The 18148-nt window shown below is 39.4% G+C and overlaps 1 protein-coding gene and 1 pseudogene across 1 annotated transcript in view; one reads left to right on the top strand and one right to left on the bottom strand.

Annotated features, from left to right (window-relative positions):
• NEK11 (NIMA related kinase 11) overlaps positions 1-18148 on the bottom strand; it is a 346803-nt gene that overhangs the window by 56300 nt on the left and 272355 nt on the right. The gene's annotated exons all lie outside the window — the stretch shown is intronic.
• Positions 7219-7890, top strand: LOC143658058 (large ribosomal subunit protein eL19 pseudogene; annotated as a pseudogene).

The raw sequence follows: 18148 nt of genomic DNA, 5'->3' as shown, positions 1-18148 counted from the left end.
AACCAATTCAAGGTGGGTTTTAATCCTTTACTGGAGCCCTTTAGGAGAGGATAAAAGGAAGAAACACCAAGAGATATAATTTAGAGAGAAACATCCCAGAGATGCTAAGAGAGGACCCACAGACACTCAGAGAGGAAGCCACTGGAACCAAAAGCTGAAAGCAATGAGATCCAGGTGTGAAGGACCAAAAGATGCCAGACATGTGCCTTCTCATTGACAGAGGAACCCCAGATACCAGCAGCCTTTTTTCAGAGATGATATCTCTCTCCTGATGCCTTCATTTGGACCTTTTCATAGCCTTAGAACTGTGAATTTGTAAACGAATAAATCCCCTTTGTAAAAGTCAGCCCATTTCTGGTATATTGCATTCCGGCAGCTTTAGCAAACTGAAACAACAGGGATACCTGCAAGAGGAATGAAGACCCTCACATGGGCTTGGGGTCCCACCTAACTCTGACCCCATCTGTACCTCAGTCCCCACTGGGGGTGGAAGGAGGCAGTGGTTTCAGGAAAGGGCTGGCTAAGAACCCTTCCTGGAGAGGAAGTGGGAAGCCAAACTGCATGTGACCATATTACTTGTATCATCTCATGAAATGTTCCTATAACGTAGGTACACTTACAATGAGGAAACTGAGGTTTCAAGAAATTGAATAAGATCATATAATTGATACATTACATAGCTGGAACTTGGAACTGAGCCTTATTTTAAGCCACAGTCCTAGCCATTAGCCACCTTATTCCCAGCTAGTAGTTCTCAATGAATATCCACTCTGTTGACAGCTGTGACAGGCATTAGTTGGATGCTAATTGCTTTTATTTTGCTTTCTAACTTTTAGCTCTAGATGTGAATCTCTCCCCCATCCCCCACCTTTAAAAATTTTTTTCAACTTTTTATTCTGAAATAATTTCAAACTTACAGAACAGTACAAAAAATAATCCAAGCCCTATAAAGAGAACTCCAACATTTTCCCATACCCCCCGACAGTCAGATTCACCAATTTTAACATTTTGCCACATTTGCTTTATCTTTCTATCTATCCATCATCTGTTTGGCTATTTATCAATCCATTTTTTGAACACTCTAGTGTAGGTCGCGTGAAACGTCATGAGGAAACAGGCTCAGGTACAACAGAAATTTTCAGCAAATTACTTTTTCAGCGAATTACTTTTTGACCAAAAGAGCCGGAGGAGAGATCCTGTCTTGGCGGGTCTCCCTGGTAGGTCAACCGCTTGGGTCAGGGTTGGTGGATGGCAGCTCTGCATACCCCACTTTATATCAGAGAGGAAAGAGAAATCTGTGCTGTCCAAGGGTGGGGTATTTATACAACACAGGCGGAGGGGGCCCTGCCACTGAGAGTAGCTGCCCTGATAAGAAACTTGGTTGCTTATTTCTAGTTTCCAGGGTCAGGCATTTTCATTAGACCTGCCATCTCCCCTGCGCAGCATAATGGAAACTTCTTGATACACTTGCACACAATAGAAAAGGAGGCATAGGGGGAGGGTGGTGGAGGGGTGGAGTGGGTAGGCGAGGGCTGGGAGATGGCCTCTAGGTAAGTCCATGACTTCCCCAGTCTGCATATATCATTCTCCTTGAACACTTAATCCTGCCACGTTCATTTCCTAAGAACAAGAATATTCACTTATGCATCCACCTTAAGTATGGCTATGAAATTCAAAAAATTTAACACTGATATAAAGTTTCAGTCTATATTCCAACTTTTCCAATTTCAGTCTATAATCCAATATCCCAATAATGTTCCTTTGAGCCTACTCTCCTACTTAAATCCTGCCCAGGAACATGTATTGCCTATAATTGTCATTACCCCTTTAATTGATCTGTTTTTTTTATTGTGGGTACATAATATATCTAACTTTCCCATCTCAACCACTTCCAAGTACACCACTCCATGGAAGAAATCACATTCCCCATGTTGTGGTACCCTCACCATCTTCCATTACTATGACTTTCCCATCTCCCCAAGCAGAAACCTTAAACCCATTTTGCATCTTTCCCCATCCCCTCTACCACTAGCCCTGGCAATCTGTACTCTAATATCTGTCTCTGAGTTTGCATATTTTCTGATATATTGTTTGAAGTTATCACAGAGCTTACATTTCACAACCTAAATCTGTAACAATCTCATTTGCTTCAATACCAGCTAAAATCCAACAGTATACACAAATCATGTTCCTATATCCCTCCATCCCCCCACCTTTATGTAGTTCATCACAAATTACATGTTTATGCATCAAGCACTGATTTATCATTACATTTTGTGTATTTTACTTTTAGATCCCATAGAAAGCAAAAAGTGAAGTTACAGAAAAAAATACCATAGTAGCAGCATTTATATTTACTCCTGTCATTACTCTTACCAGAGATCTTTATTTCTTCATGTGCTTTAATCTATTGTTTGTTGTCCTTTCCTCTCAACCTGAAGAATTTTCTCTTGCAGGGTTAGTCTAGTGAAACAAGCTCCCTCAGCTTCTGTTCATCTGGGAATGTCTTAATTCCACCCCCCTCCCCATTTTTGAAAGACAGTTTTCTCACATATAGAATGTTTAGTTGGCAGTTTTTGCTTTCAGCACTTTAAACATGTCATCCCACTGCCTTCTTGCTGCCATGGTTTCTGATGAGAAATGAGAATTTAACCCTATTGAGTCTCCCTTGTACTTGACATGTCGCTTCTCTCTTGTGGTTTTCAGAATTCTCTCTTTTGTCTTTGGCATTCAAAATTTTGATTATAATATGCCATGGTATGGGCCTATCTGGGTTTATCCTGTTTGGATTCACTGGTAGTCCTTGGTGTGTATGTTTATGTCTTTCATCAAATTGGGGATGTTTTAAGCCATTATTTCTTTGAATATTCTCTCTGCCCCTCTTTCTGTTCTGTCTACAACTTCCACAATGCATATGTTGGTATGCTTGGTCATATCCCACAGACTCCTCGGGCTCTGTCTTTTTTTTTTCTTTTCATTATTTCTCCTGCTTCTCAGAGTGATGATTTCAATTGTCTTATCTTCAAGTTCACTGATTCTTTCTTCTGCCGGCTCTAATCTGCTGGTGAACATGCTCTAGGGAATTTTTAATTTATGTTACTGTGCTCTTCAGCTATATTTGGTGCCTTTTTTATAATTGCCACCTCTGTATTAATATTCTCTGTATTCACCTATTGCTTCCCTGATTTCTTTTAGTTCTTTGTCCAGGTTTTCCTTGGGTTTTCAAGCAGATTTAGGACCATTTAAAAAAAAAGTCTTTGTCTGGTATGTCCTTTTTCATGGTTTCTAGCCCTTTAATTTTCTCCTGTGTCTGAGCCACCACTTTCTGTTTCTTTGTACATTTTGTGAGCTTTTTTGTACATTTTGTGAGCTTTTTTGTACATTGAAACATGGACATTTTGATAATTTAATGTGTTATTACTGGAATTTAGACAGTAATGCATTTGTTCCTTAAGCTTGTATCCAGCTAGTGTTGTGAAAGAGCTTTCCTTAAACTAAGTGGGAAAAAAAAGAGCAGAACAAAACACATTTCCCAGTCTTTGCATGATCCATGCAGAGCGTTCCTCAGAGCTTATTCATATAATGAGTTAAGAGAGCAGCTGAAGGCCCAAATGTAGGGGCTGCCAAGATGATCCTTTCAGTGATTGCTTCTATTTTGGGCATGTGCATGAGGCCCTGTAAGTTCCATTTTCACGGATATAAACATCCCCTTTTCCTAGCTATTGTACTGTGTGTTCTACAGACAGAAATTCTTTTGCTCCAGGCAACCACTTGATATAGTAGGGCTCTGTGAGTCCCTCAGGCCACCACCAGACAAATTGGGCCAGGCATACCTGCTCCCAGTATGTGCATGTGGGTTACTCTGCTCCCTCCAGAACCAGGACTAGTGACCTGTGTTGGGTGCATAGGCCAGCTCCTCCCTAAGCTGGTGAGGTGTGAGGGAGGGGCCAACCAGGGCATCACAAGATCCTATTGCTTTTAAGTAACTTTTTTCTTCATTTGGTGCTTGCTCACTGCAAGTTGGCAGTGAGCAAATGAGCAATTGCTGCAGTACTTTAACTATTTTCTGGAGCTTTGAGAGAAAAGTTTCTGCCAGTTCTTGCTGGCTGTCCAAAGCTTCTGTGGGGGGATAGAGCCTTGAAGCATCTCACTCTACCATCTCGATCAGGGTGGGGCTTTTCCCTACCCTCTTCAATGAGTTAATAAACTTCTTGAGCACATAGATCATATCCTGCTGTTCATCTTTGTATTTCCAAAGTTCAGCTCAGCACAAGACATATATTTTATTATACTTATTGCTGAGCATTTTATTCTTTTTGATGCTATTATAAATGGAATTGTTTTCTTGATTTATTTTTGGAATGTTCATTGCTAGTGTATAGAAATACAACTGACATTTTTTATATTGAAATTGTATACTATAACCTTGCTGAATTTATTTATTAATCATAACAGCTTTTTTTTGTTAATTCCTTAGGATTTTCTGTATACAAGATTGTGTCATCTGCAAAAAGATAGTTTTACTTCTTCCTTTTCAATATGGGTGCCTTTCATTTCTTAGTTTTTGTTTTGTTTTGTTGTTTTGCTTTATCGCTATGACTAGAAACCCCATACAATGCTAAATCGAAGTGGTGAGAGAAGAGAAGTTATCCTTGTCTCACTCCTGATCATAAAGGAAAATCATTCCATTTTTCACCATTAAGTATAGTGCTAACTGTGGGTTTTTAGTAGATGCCCTTTATCAGGTTGAGACAGAAGTCCCCTCCTAATCCTAGTTGAATGTTTTTAACTAATGAATGAAAGAGCATTAGATTTTTTCAAATGCTTTTTCTGCATTTACTAAGATGATCATGTGAGGTTTTTTCTTTTCATTGTATTAATATGGTATTAATACTGATGTTAATATGTTGAACCACCCTTATATTCCTGCACAGTGCATCACATGTGGATAACCTTTTTTATATGTTACTAGATTTAGTTTTCTAGTATTTTGCAAAAAATTTTTTACACCTATATTCAAATGGATATTGATCTGTAATTTTCTTTTCTTATGATATCTTTGTCTGGTTTGGGTATCAGGGCTAATATTGGCCTCACAGAATGAGCTGGGCAGTGTTTGCTTCTCTTCTATGTTTGGAAGGGTTTGTGAAGGATTGGTATTAATTCCTCTTTGAATGTTTGATAGAATTCAGCAGTGAGGCATCTGGGACTGAGCTTTCTCTAAAGAAGTTTTTAAATTACTAATTTAATTGCTTTACTTGTTATAGTCCTATTTAGATTTTCTATTTCTTCTTGAATCAGTATTGGTAATTTGTCTTTCTAGGAGTTTGTCCATTTCATCTAAATTATCTAATTTGTTGGCATATAGTTGTTCATAGCATTTCCTTTATAATCTTTTTTATTTTTTTAAGGTTAGTAGTAGTATACCCTCTTTCATTCTTGATTTTAATAATTTGAGCCTTCTCTCTTATTTTCATAGTCAGTCTAAGCTAAACGTTTATCAATTTTGTGATCTTTTAAAAGAACCAGTTTTTTGTTTCACTGATATTGATGTTATTGAAATGATACATTGATATTATTATTTCTACTGTAGTCTTTCCTATTTCCTTCCTTCTGCTTGCTCTGGATTGTATTTGTTCTTCTTTTTTTCTAGTTTCTTAAGGTAAGGCATATATTTCTGATGTTTAATAAGTGAGGTTTAAAATTAAAGGAAATATAAATACAGCTGTGGTCTTTACTCGATAAAGAACACATAGTCAATTAGGGAAGATAGAATATCTCTATAGAAAATCACCAGAGGTTCTATTGAGTGCACACACATAAGACACTATGCTAGAAATGGGGAACTCACATAGTTATAATCTGTGGAAAAATTACTCACCTTAGAGTTAGGAACCACAGTTATTGTCTGTCTTCTACTCACCAGCTATGTGGCTCTCAGGCCAGTTCCCTGGAACTCAGTTTCCTCATTGTAAATGTAAGTGGTTTCATTAAACTAAAGGCCTTCCTTTAACTCTAACATTCCCTGATATAACACCAGACCTATAGGAATATAGAGTTTACTGGGTATTGGGGATTGAATCATGTCTCCCACAAAAGTAATGTTCAGGTCTCAATCCCTGGTCCTGTGGGTGTGAGCCCATTTGTAAATAGGACCCTTGAAGATGTTATCAGTTGAGGTGTGGCCCACGCTGATTAAGGGTGGGCCTTAATCCAAAATAGCTGAAGTTCTTATAAGCAAAGGAAATTGGACATGGCAAGAGAAGCCAGAAGCTGGAAGTAAATGGAAGAGAAACAGGAGAATACACCACCATGTGCGTTGCTATGTGACAGAAATGCCAAGGAACCTGAAGGATTGCCAGCGCCCAGAGGATACTGACTGGGGAAGGAAGCAAGCCTTCTAACCTCTGACACCATGAGCCGATAAATTCTTTTTGTTAAGCCACCCCATTATGGTATTTGTTTTAGTGACTAAAAGCTAAAACACTTGGGAAGACAATACTTGTATGTAACAAAGATAAATATCAATTGAAGGGACCAAATCTAAGAGGCAAATGGCTGGGCCCAACAATGAATGCTACAGTATAATATCAGACAAAACCATCCTGAGGATTGTTTGCCCACCTGAGAAATTAGGATAATGAGCGTCATAACACTTAACACTACCCCATGGGGATGTTTTGACAATGAGATGAAAACAAAATGGTATGAAGAGGCAGTAAGCTCCTTTGAAGCTCTATTTCCTATGAGTGTAAAGCATAGCTCCTAAAGCTAATACTATCAGGACCTGTCCTCCGTCTATGGCCTCCCACCAGCAAGGTATTTTCCCTGAAGGAGTGATCGCTTGATGACTCTGACATTTCACTATCAGAGAGAGATTCTTCCCGCATTTCTTCCAAAATTTCCCTTAACTCATTTCAGTTACCAGACAAATGACCTTGATCATAAAACAAAAACCCGTACCTGCCCTTCCCGCTAAGCATCCTGCCATGTGGCTAATAAAGAGCTGATGCAGGGACTGCAGGGGTGGATATTTTGGCAAACAAGATCTCACTTAAGCACCTGGGACATCGCTTACTCAGGAATTCTTGCAGACATTGTCCTTGGGGCACAGTTCAGTTAGAAAACTTCCTACCCACCTCCTTTAACCCTCCCCTTTCTTTCCATTTCCTAAGAAATATCAAGAGGTTCTTTCCTTTTGGCATTGCTATCACAGCCATGAGTATGGTCCCACTTCAGAAGAGGCTTGCCTCTAGCATCCTCTGCTGTGGCAAGAAGAAGTTTTGGTTAGACTCAATGAGACCAATGAAATTGCCAATGCCAACTCCCATCAGCACATTTGGAAGCTTATCAAAGATGGGCTGGTCATCTGCAAGCCAGTGGTTGCCCATTCTTGGGCTCAATGACAGAAAAATACCATTGCCCGCCAGAAGTGCAGGCATATGGGCGTAGGTAAGAGAAAGGGTACTGCCAATGCTCGGATGCCCAAGAAGGTAACCTGGATGAGGAGGATGAGAATTCTGAGATGGCTTCTCAGAAGATACCATGGATCTAAGAAGATTGATCACCACATGTATCACAGCCTATTCAGGTAGATGAAAGGGAACATGTTCAAGGACAAGCAGATTCTCATGGAATACTCTGCAAGCTGAAGGCAGACAAGACCTGCACATCTGAGACCTGCAGATCCAAGACCAAGGAGGCATACAAGTGTCAGGAGGAGCCGCTCCAGGCCAAGAAGGAGATTATCAAGACTCTGTCAAAGGAGGAAGTGACCAAGAAATAAAGCTCCTCTTCTCGTCTGTACATAGTGGCCTCAGCAATCACAAAGATCAATCATTCAATAAATCAAGACTTCATGTTTTCGTCAAAAAAGAAAAAAGAAAGAAAAAGTTGTAGAGGCAATGGTGATGGAAACAGCATTTAATTGACAGATATCACTCTGCCAGAGTTATTGCAAAGGCCTGACCTCGTGGTCTGGATTTCTCATCCTCTTCATTGAAATGGCCCATAGCAGAAGACCTGTCTAGATCAGGGTTTGACAAACTTTTTCTTTAAAGTGCCAAATAGTAAGTATTTCAGACTTTACAGGCCATAGGGCCTTTGTTACAGTTACTCAGCTCAGCAGCTGTAGAACAGAGCCAGCCATAGACAATAGGTAAAAGGATGACATGTCTGTTTCCCAATAAGATTTTATTTCTAGAACACAGATAGTGGGCAGGGTTTGGCCCACAGGCTTTTGTTTGCTGATCCTTGGCCTAGTTGGTGGAAATCACTATGATTCTGAGCTGGGGGCAAACAGAAATCTTCTAGCCCAATTCCCTCATTTTATAGAGGTGGAAACATACCCAGAGAAGCTGTGTGACTTTCCCAAAGGTCACAGAGCTATAAGGAGAAAGGGCAGAAGTAGGACTGGGACTGTGGCTTCCTGACTCCCAAGTGAGTGCCCCACAGAAGTGCTGCATTCAAAAAGGAATTTTCAAGGGCTGATTGGTCAGTGCATTTGGAAAAATCAGGAGATCATGAAACAAAATGTCTCCTCCAAAAGGCTGAAATTTGGGGAGACTCATATCAGCCATCTCATTTCTTCATTTCTGCAGATGAATGCCCCATTGCCTATTGTAAAAGGGGCTGTGAATCAGCAGGGCACTGTGAAGGCCATGCCACTAGCTCAGGGGCTTAACTGACCCACTGACCTTTGTGCAGGTTTATTCCTTGACCTTCTCCTGTGATGTCAATTGACCTTAAGACATCAATAAAACTGCCCAAGAATCTGCAAAGCAGAATAGTCTCTGTCTTTACTATGCTACCCCAACATCCCATAGATGGAGATGTGCCACCCAGATGCCCCTTCCAGGAAAGATTTCTTGTCCCAGCTGCTGTGAGCGCTGTGGACAGATGGCATCCAGCTTTGGTCTCCTCAGTTACTGCCTCAGTTGCTGAAAGCTGCCCTGTTCAAGGTCATGTCCTTCCCAGGGTGGCCCACATTTAATGACTGATTAAGTATAAAGCCAGGCCTTTTTGGCCTAAGAGACAACTCTGATGGGTCTAGAGCTCCCTGTGAGTTCAGCCAAGGTCTTCTCAGTTTTGCATTGCTGATCAATTCTCCTGTCTTTTTCTGCTTCCTTCCCCTCCCATTCACAGGTTTCGATCCCAAGGACATCCCCCAATAAACATATATCCCACTAGGCTCTGTGTCAAAGGTGGCTTCCTGGAGAACCCAACCTGTAACACATAGCTAATGGAGTTGGGGCACATGCTCATGGTTGTCTTGGGACAATTTGAAACAAGTGGAGTATTTGATGAGAACAATAATAGAAATGACAGATGTGACCATTCCTACTATGCCTTCATTCTAGATCCTTCAGAGGATTGTTTTTATTGTCAGAGGGCAGAAGCTACCACCTCAGAGAGCTGTTGCCAACCTTGTAGCTACCACTTTATCACAACCAAACCCCATCAGGAGGCTGGAGGAAAAATTCAAATGGGGAGGAGGGGTGGGGGAAGCAAGGGGATAGTCCAGAAGAGAACAATTTTTAAATGCATTCCAACTGGATGGGAGCTGGGGTATATTAGGATGAGTACATGGACCATGCTTATAGGTCTTGAGTTTGAGTCCTGACTCTGTGATGTTTGCTAAATTGCAAAGTTCTGTGACTCAGTTTCCTCATGGGTACAAAAAAGGGGAAGAAACCTGTCCTTTCCAGGGCTCTGGTAGGGCATAAATGAAGTAGTATATATGAAGGTGCTCTGTGGTTGGTAAAGGCTCAAAGCAAATTTGCACTGCCTCCCTCATCCCCATGGTCTCCAACACAGCACTTTGCACAGGACAACTTCTCAATAAGCACATGATACCTCCACTATCTCCACCAAAGCTAAATCAATGGGAAAAAGTAGGGCAGCTTTGAAAAGTGAACTTGCTATTCATAGGGGAGATGATAAATATCAGAAGATAGGAAATAAACTTTCTATTTTTACTACATGGTTATTTCACACCACAAATGTTCAACCTAAATGTATGGAAGATTAAGAGAACAGAATTTCAGGGTTTTCATTTCCTTTTGAATATACCAGAAGTCGTCTCTAAGAACAGCCCCTATCAGTATAGCAATTAAATGTTGATGCAGGTTAAGAAGAGGTTTGTGGAAGCTAGACCCTAGTTTACCCTGCGAGACAGTAGCCAATGTTTGGGGAGTTTAATTATTGTAGGCTACCAATGCGGAAAATCATAGTTTAAGAACAAAACCTGCTCTTCTGTAACAGCAGATTGCTGTCTTCAAGACTGACTAAATATACTTAAGGTAAGTTCATTAGTACTGCTCTCTTCTTTTAGTTGGAAAAAAAACCCCACAGAAATTCATGTTCATTGCAGACAAATCAGAAAATATAGAAGGAGAAAACTATTCAGAGAACACCATTATTGACACATTGGTATTTCCAAGTTATATGTGTGCGTGTGTGTGTATATATATATATATATATCTCGAAATATACGTATATGAATCAAATATAGTTTTGTATAATTTATTTTTTATTATATCTCTCATGCCAGTTAAGATATAAAGATATAATTACATCATCATTTGGGCTGTGGTTTGAGAACCACTGGCCTAGCCGATACGTTCTGCCCTGCCCTGTGGTGTTTATTGCTTCCCGCCTGGAGTTTTAATCATTTTGTCTAAAGAGGTCTCCAAGCAACACAGAAGTTTCTTGAAGCATTAACCACATCTGATATTTCTTTGTATCATCTACCATGGTTCTGTAATATGAAATGCCCAATAAACATTTGACAATTAAGTAATTTGCAGGTGAATGAAGTCCCACTCAGAACTTTTCATGTAAATAACCAATGCTACTTTTAAACAAACTGGATAAAAATCCCTCTGCCTTAATAAATAGGCAGATGATTACCCTCTCTTGCTGGTGTCACAGCTTCACTGGCCCAACCAGAAGTGGCCTCAAAAAGCAATTGGTCTGGTACCTTTAGCCAGAAAAATCAGCTCAATATTATTCCTTCTAGAACAGGCAGAATCTATAGTTCAAATGGCCAGGTGAATTTGTTTCATTTACTTGGGGCCTGTTCTCAGCCACCTTGCCCAGGTAGTCACCCCAAGGTCATGTGTGCTGTTGGCAAGAAGACATATCCAGGATTACCGCTGTACTGCTCCTGGGGCTGAGACGGATGACAGGGATCTGTGTTCCTGCCATCTCTGATAAGCTGAAGGTTGTAAATTCTGGAGTTTCAGCTGAGTACTCATCTAGGCAGATTTGGGACCAAGTTTTTAGGTCCTGCATCCACCACCAGTGGTACTGGCATGGGCCTCCACTCCGGTGAGAACACAGGACAGGATATCTATCACCTTTTATGGCAGAGTGTCAATCCTGACAATTGCTGCCCAAAGCACATAGCTCCCTCTACAGTCAGCAGCACAGAAGGTAAATTAAAAAATAATTCGATTCTCATTGTCTGTGGGAGTTCTGTCCTATAAAGTCACCATAAACAACAAATTAGTGAATATTGACAGTTTGCTCGAAGAAGAAATACAGGGTTTAGGGTCCTGTGTGCCTTTGGCCACAGCATTTTCATTGAATGATGTGCACATCAAGTGGCTCCGATTTTTTGCTGCTGTGCCCACATCCACAACTGACCCTACAAGTATCATGAGTATTGATGTGGGGGTTAGAAATAAATTGTAGTGAGTAGGATAATTCACAAATAAGATGTGAATAATTAGGGTCACCTGTCCCTTGAATTTACTACTCCTTAGTTTCTGTGAAAAACCCAACCAAAAGAGATGTTTCTAGAAGATAGTGTAAGGGTCATCTCTCCTTCCATTCCTCTAGGCATTTTTAAGTTCTATCTTTATAAAAAGAAACTTCTTTACTATAGTAGATATTTGTTATTATTTTTGGTGTTGTATTCTCCCTTCTCTTCTTAGAGGAATCTTCCACTTTGTGAGACAAAGCCTAGCTTCCACTCAAAATGGTACAATACAAGACAGTCACTTCCTCAGCCGCTCTTGTTATTAGGATGTAGACACCTGACTCAGCCTCTGCCAATGAGATGTTCCCTCCCCATACTTTATATCAGAAGTAAGTAATAAGAAGGAGAGGGCAACACATGGAGTACATCCAGGCAGGGATGGGGCAAGAGTGGTGACCACCGCCATGTTCCTGTGATGGCCATGGCAGCCAGGCTTGCAATCATGCCCAGTGTCCAAAATTAGTGTGTCAATAAAGCACAATACAAAGTCTACGTTGTCAGTGCTTAGAAGGCCAGATTTAGAATACCGTTCCTGGTTGCCTAGCCTATAAACCTAGTTTCCAGGCCTAGATTACAACCTAAAATAAATTTTTCTTCCTAAATTGGGAGCCAAAACAAGAAAGCAAAGTGTCACTCTCTGTGGTTTGCCCCTAAGAGTGCTGAGAGATACAACCACAGAACTTGACAACATGAGACTGGCCCTCTCAGAGGCACTGTCAATGAGTTATGTACCATGGGAGTCTGCTTCCTAAAAGAGTCCTCAATGATCCTCATTTCCTGGTATTTGGCCGTTGTAAATCAGGGCTGGACCTGTGTAGCCAACAAGGTACTACAGAAGTGATAGTAACTCCTGGGACTAGGTCATAAAAGGCACCGAAACTTCTGCCTTGGTCTCTGGAATCTTTGCTCTGGGGGAAAGCAGCAGCCATGCCCTAAGGATGCTCAAGCACATTATGGAGAGGCCCACGTGGAGAGGGACTGAGGCCCTTTATGAACTTGACAACTGTGCCAGTGAATCACCTTGGAAATGCATCCCTCAGCCTCAGTCAAGTCTTCAGGTGGTTGGAACCCTAGCTGACATCTCCTGCAACTTCATGAACAATCCTGAGTCAGAATCACCCAGCCAAGCCATTCCTGAACTCATGACCCGCAGAAACCATGAGAGATAATTAATGATTATTATTGTTTTCTATCAATGTTTTTTGTTATTTTGTTACATAGCCATATATAAACAGTATATACACCAAACTTTTATGGAGAGTCAAGATAAGAAACAAACACTCAAAGAATATTTCTGCCTTCAATCTAAAAGCATTATGTATTCATTGCATGGTCTCTATAGAGGAGACGTGTCGTTACATTATATTTTTAGAACTCAGTAATAGAAAAAATAGGAGTCCCTTGGAAATGGATAAAATGATCTTAAAATTCATACAACAAAATAAATGTCAGGGAATAAGAAAATTTTGAAAAAAAGAAAGGCATTTGTATTATCAGACATCTCTACCCCAAAGGCAGTATAATTAGGACTTTCTGGTGTTGGTACCACTAAGAAGCTAGATCAGCTACAGCTAGAATCAAAAGAGCTCACTATCTGAGAGTTTGTGATCTGACAAAAGAAGCATTGAAATTAAATGGAAAAGGATACATTCTACCGGGATAAAAACTCAAGTGTGAAAAAACAAGACTATAATTCTAGAGGTAAATTTAGAAGTCTTTCTATAAAACTCTCTTTAAAAAAACAGATCAGTGCAAGCCAAGAACTCTTAATTGGAAGAAACTCTATTGATATGTAGAATCTGAACCCAAACACACTGAGACTTCCCACGAAGATAGTGACTACTCTAACCTATGCTAACATTAGGGCACATCCTGTTGGATACTTTTAGCTGCTTGTGAACATTTGTAACCACTTCTTCAATCACTTTCCATTTCTTGCCACCTGCTGCTATTATCTGTCCTTTCTTTTGGGCTTCTCCATGCTGTGCCAATGGCTGATGTTTTCTACATCTTTTGAGTATGGTTTGATATTTCATAACCAAGAGCTCATTTCCAAAGTAGAAAAAAGAAAAAAATATAAAAGCAAGGAAAAATGTCACCGGGAAAAAGAAAAACAGGAAACCTAGAATCTATAGATGTTAAGAGTCATATTTGCCTGTATAAAAACACTGAAAATTTCCCTGGCAAAACAAACCAAAACAAAAAACCAAACAATAACAACAAAAAAACTCAACGGACATAAAATAGGTAACACATATGAAAACATAGCAATATTATGATAGAAAAAGGCATAATATCTTCAAAAAATGAGCACATACAAATTTAGATCAAAGAAGATGTGCTGGCTTGAATCTGTTGTGTACCCCAGAAGAGCCAAGTTCTTTAATCCCCATTCAATAATGCTGGGTGGGATTTTTTTTATAATTTCTGTGGAGATGTGACCCACCCAATTGTGGGTGGTAACTTTTGATTAGATGATTTCCATGGAGAAGTAACTCCATCCATTCAAGGTGGGGTTGCTTTCTGGAGCACTTTAAGAGGGAACCATTTTGGAAAGTGCCGAGAGAGCCCACACAGCCAGAGACATTTGGAGATGCATAAAGAAAATGCCCCCAAGGAAGCACTTGAAGAAGCCTGGAAAGATAGCAAACAGACATCACCATGTGCCTTTCCAGCTGAGAGACAACCCTGCCTATCATCAGCCTTCTTGAGCTAAGATATCTTTACCTGTATGCCTTAGTTTGGACATTTTTATAGCCTTGCCTTAATTTGAACTTTCTCATGGCCTTAGAAGTATAAACTTGCAACTTAATAACTTCCCTTTTTTAAAAAAAGGTGTTCTGTTTCTGCTATATTGCATTCTGGCAGGCCTCAGCAAGCTAAAACAGAAGATAGTACAATGTTTTAAATGGGAAAATTAGAAAAGCAGGCATTTCAATAAAAAGCTAAGGTAGATGGCCAACGAATATATGAAAAGGGACTCAATCTCTTTGGAAGCTAGAGAAATGCAAATTAAGAAATAATGAGATATCATTTTAAACTCATTTTAGCAAAATCAAAAGAATGGTAACACAACCTCCTTGGGAGACTGTGTGTGGTTGTGTTTGGAAGGGTGTTTGGGCTGATTCACACCCATTATGGGTGAAAATGTGAATGGTTATAATCCATTTGGAAAGCAATCTGGAAGAATCTACTAATAGTTAAAATTTCATAAACTCTTCTACTCTCCTCTGGGATTCTACATCATGGAAAAGAATCCCTAATTTATACGGATAAATGCTCAAGGATGAGTATTGTAGAGTTGGTGGTGGTGGCAAAAAGCTGGAAATAAAGTGAATTGTTCATTAATGGGGGTTGGTTGAATTGTAGAATGGATATAGCATAATAAACCAATGCAGCCATTAAAAAATAATGGAATAAAAATCTTGGGGAAAACAAGTTTATTTCAGACTGAATAATTCACATTATTGGCCTGCATATATCCACGGTTATTAGGATGGCTTAAAGTTCTATCTAACAGAACCCCAACTTTTTTTTCCTTTACCACAGAAGGCCAGTGAATAAATTGACCACACAAAACTAGTGAATGATTATATAAAAATAACAAAAGAAAAATAAAGAATAAGTTAAGTGATCTAAGTAGTTCTATTGTAGTGAAAATAAAATAATTTTATAATATAAAACATTTTAAGCAGGATTTACAAATCAAATTGGAAATGCCAGTGTAAACTCATGATCTTAAAAAAGGAGAATATTTACTAGCTCTGCCCCTAGTTACCCTGATTTCAGATAATCAGAGATCCTGCCTTGCCCTTGCCAGTCCTGCTTTACATTGGTTGTTCTAGAGTAATTTTTAAGGGCACCCCCTTTAGCTTTCAGCTGAGTCACCACATGTCCTGTATGGTCACTCTCTCCAGATGCAGCATCAGCCTGCTCAACATTAGTGCTCAGTGAGAAAACCTGACAAGGATCCAGCCCCCAGATTCTGGTCTCCAATTCTCTGCTCCATGAAAAGGAGCCAGGATTTCACCCCTTAAGAAGAGAAATAACAAAATGGCTTGGAACCTCTTATTGCCAAAAAACAGATGATTTTTGAAATATCTGGAGTGGTGCTCAGAGAACAAAGCCTCTTTAGTGGGGCTTCTACTGTGGAAGTTTGAACATTCAAAAGCATAATAATTATAGCCAGTTGGAATAAATTGAGTTTACAAAAGCTAAGAGTCCATATGAAAAATAAAAAGATGCAAGTTCATACAGAGGATGTAAAATTAATTTTAATTCAATATAACTGACTATTTTAGGACATGATTAATTTTTCATTATTAAGTAGAGCATGTTGACATATCTGATTGTTCTGGTTTTTTTTCAGGTAAGTATTCATCTATTTATACAGCATAGATATAAATGTTTCTCTATATGAATAAGTAGAAAGTATAGATACAGGGATCTGTGAGTAACCTAAATACTTCTAGAGAGGATAAAAATATATCAATAGGAATCATACCAATATCATAACAACCAAATAGAAAGAGGATCTGATAGTGTGATAGTGTGATACAAGGTGGCAGATTAGTTAGATGAATAACAATATGCAAATATCCCTCAATTCCTGAGACATGAAGCTTCTGGACAGCTCCATTAATTATAACTAGGTGCTAATAAGGCCTAACGAAGTAACTAAAGCAAAGTCTGAGGTGGAGTATCCTATCATGAAAGATTAAAATACATGGGGACCTAACGGGAGGTACCCAGGTCCCAGAAAAGGCGTAAACTTGGAAAGACCCACTGATGTGGCAGCAATACCATGAACACAGAGGACATACCAGCAGGAGAAGTCAGTCCAGGGTCAACAAACTTGGCAGTCTTACTTCAGTCCCAGAGTCTGACCAAGAAGTCACTGGCTGATGTCTCCAAACTGTAACTCTGGCTGACCTGAGACAGCCCTCTTTGCTTTGGGGTTGGGTAAGATGGACTGTAAGCCAAAGAAGGTATACAAGAAGTAGAAAAATTATGGAGAGGTGAGTCAAGCTACTGTATATTGGTGAAGTAGTTTAAGGGTAAGTGCCATATTTTGCAATTGCAATTGCTGTGCCATTTTGGTGTGCATTATCCGTTTTAAAGAGATTCCAATCTCTTAAGAGAATTTAACATATTGAACTCTTGACGTTGCTGAAACGCTTAAGAAAACTTGACTTCATCCAACATAAGAAGCTTCATAATTTTAAGTTGACATAGTTCTTAGTAAGTAATATTTAAGTGTTCAGAAAAATTTGTGCTGAATAATTTAGCATCATACATTGAACAAAGTGCAAGTGGTAGTGAATATTTCCCTCCATACAAAAGGCTATTGAACATTAAGGAATTCAGTAAGTGTCTTTTATAAGGAAAAAAAGCTTATTTGCTTAGGAAAAAATAATTTTTAGTAGTTAATAAAATTATTTTTATTATTAATAAGTAGTTATTAATAATAAAATATAGGTATTTATTATTAATAAATGGCTGCTGGTTAAAAAATTAATAAAAAATTAACTATTAAGATAGTTCAAGCAATATTCACAAGTGCGATGATTCGGGCAAATGACACCAGGTAGAACCACTCACTGCTGGTGAGCAGAGCCTGCCAGCCCCTGCCTGCCCCGCCTCTATGTTCTCCCTCCTGCTGTCCCTTCCTCCTCCTCACCTCATGGCCAAACCTATCCTTGTAGTAGGAATGTCCTCAGATGCCACCTTCTCCTTGGCACTCTATCCCCCCAGTTAAAAGCAATCTCTTCCTTTTCTGAATCTTCACAGCTCTTACTCTTTTGTTTACAGTTCTTTTAGGCTCTTGCCTTCATTCCCCTCTGAAATCATAATCACTCAAGGGCAAAAACCAGATTGAATACATCACGCTCATCCCAGGACCAAATGCCACATTCCTTCTACGAAGTGTTTCAACTTTGAGTAAACCAGAACATACGCGTGGATGAATGCATGATTGCTGAGTTTTTCTTGTAGCTAGGCAAACTTGATTACTGGAGTTTTTTCCTCCCCTAGGTAACAGGAATAAATAGAATGCTCTTTGCTAAGAGTATACTACTAAGGATGATTAATATTTTTATATTTTAATCTGCCAAACGAAGGGTCCTGGTGCAGTAGCAGATACATGGCAGATTCTCTGTAAATAGCCACTAATTCTGAATCTGTTGCATCCTTTCGAGGTTCAGAAAACTTACAGACACTATCAAATTACTATGAGCTGTAAATAGAAGAAACAGTAGCAAACAGATATCGCACGTCCACGTTAAAATGACCTAAACCAAAACGTCTCTCCTCTTCTCCAAATGATAACAGTTTCAATTTAAAACATTATTTTGAAGCTGTTCAAATTATTATGAGAAATTCTTT

This window comes from Tamandua tetradactyla, chromosome 15 (genome assembly GCF_023851605.1).
Source record: "Tamandua tetradactyla isolate mTamTet1 chromosome 15, mTamTet1.pri, whole genome shotgun sequence".
NCBI classification, from domain to species: Eukaryota; Metazoa; Chordata; class Mammalia; order Pilosa; family Myrmecophagidae; genus Tamandua; species Tamandua tetradactyla.
The sequence above is the reverse complement of the archived record's forward strand: the minus strand, read 5'-3'. Positions and strand labels throughout refer to the sequence as shown.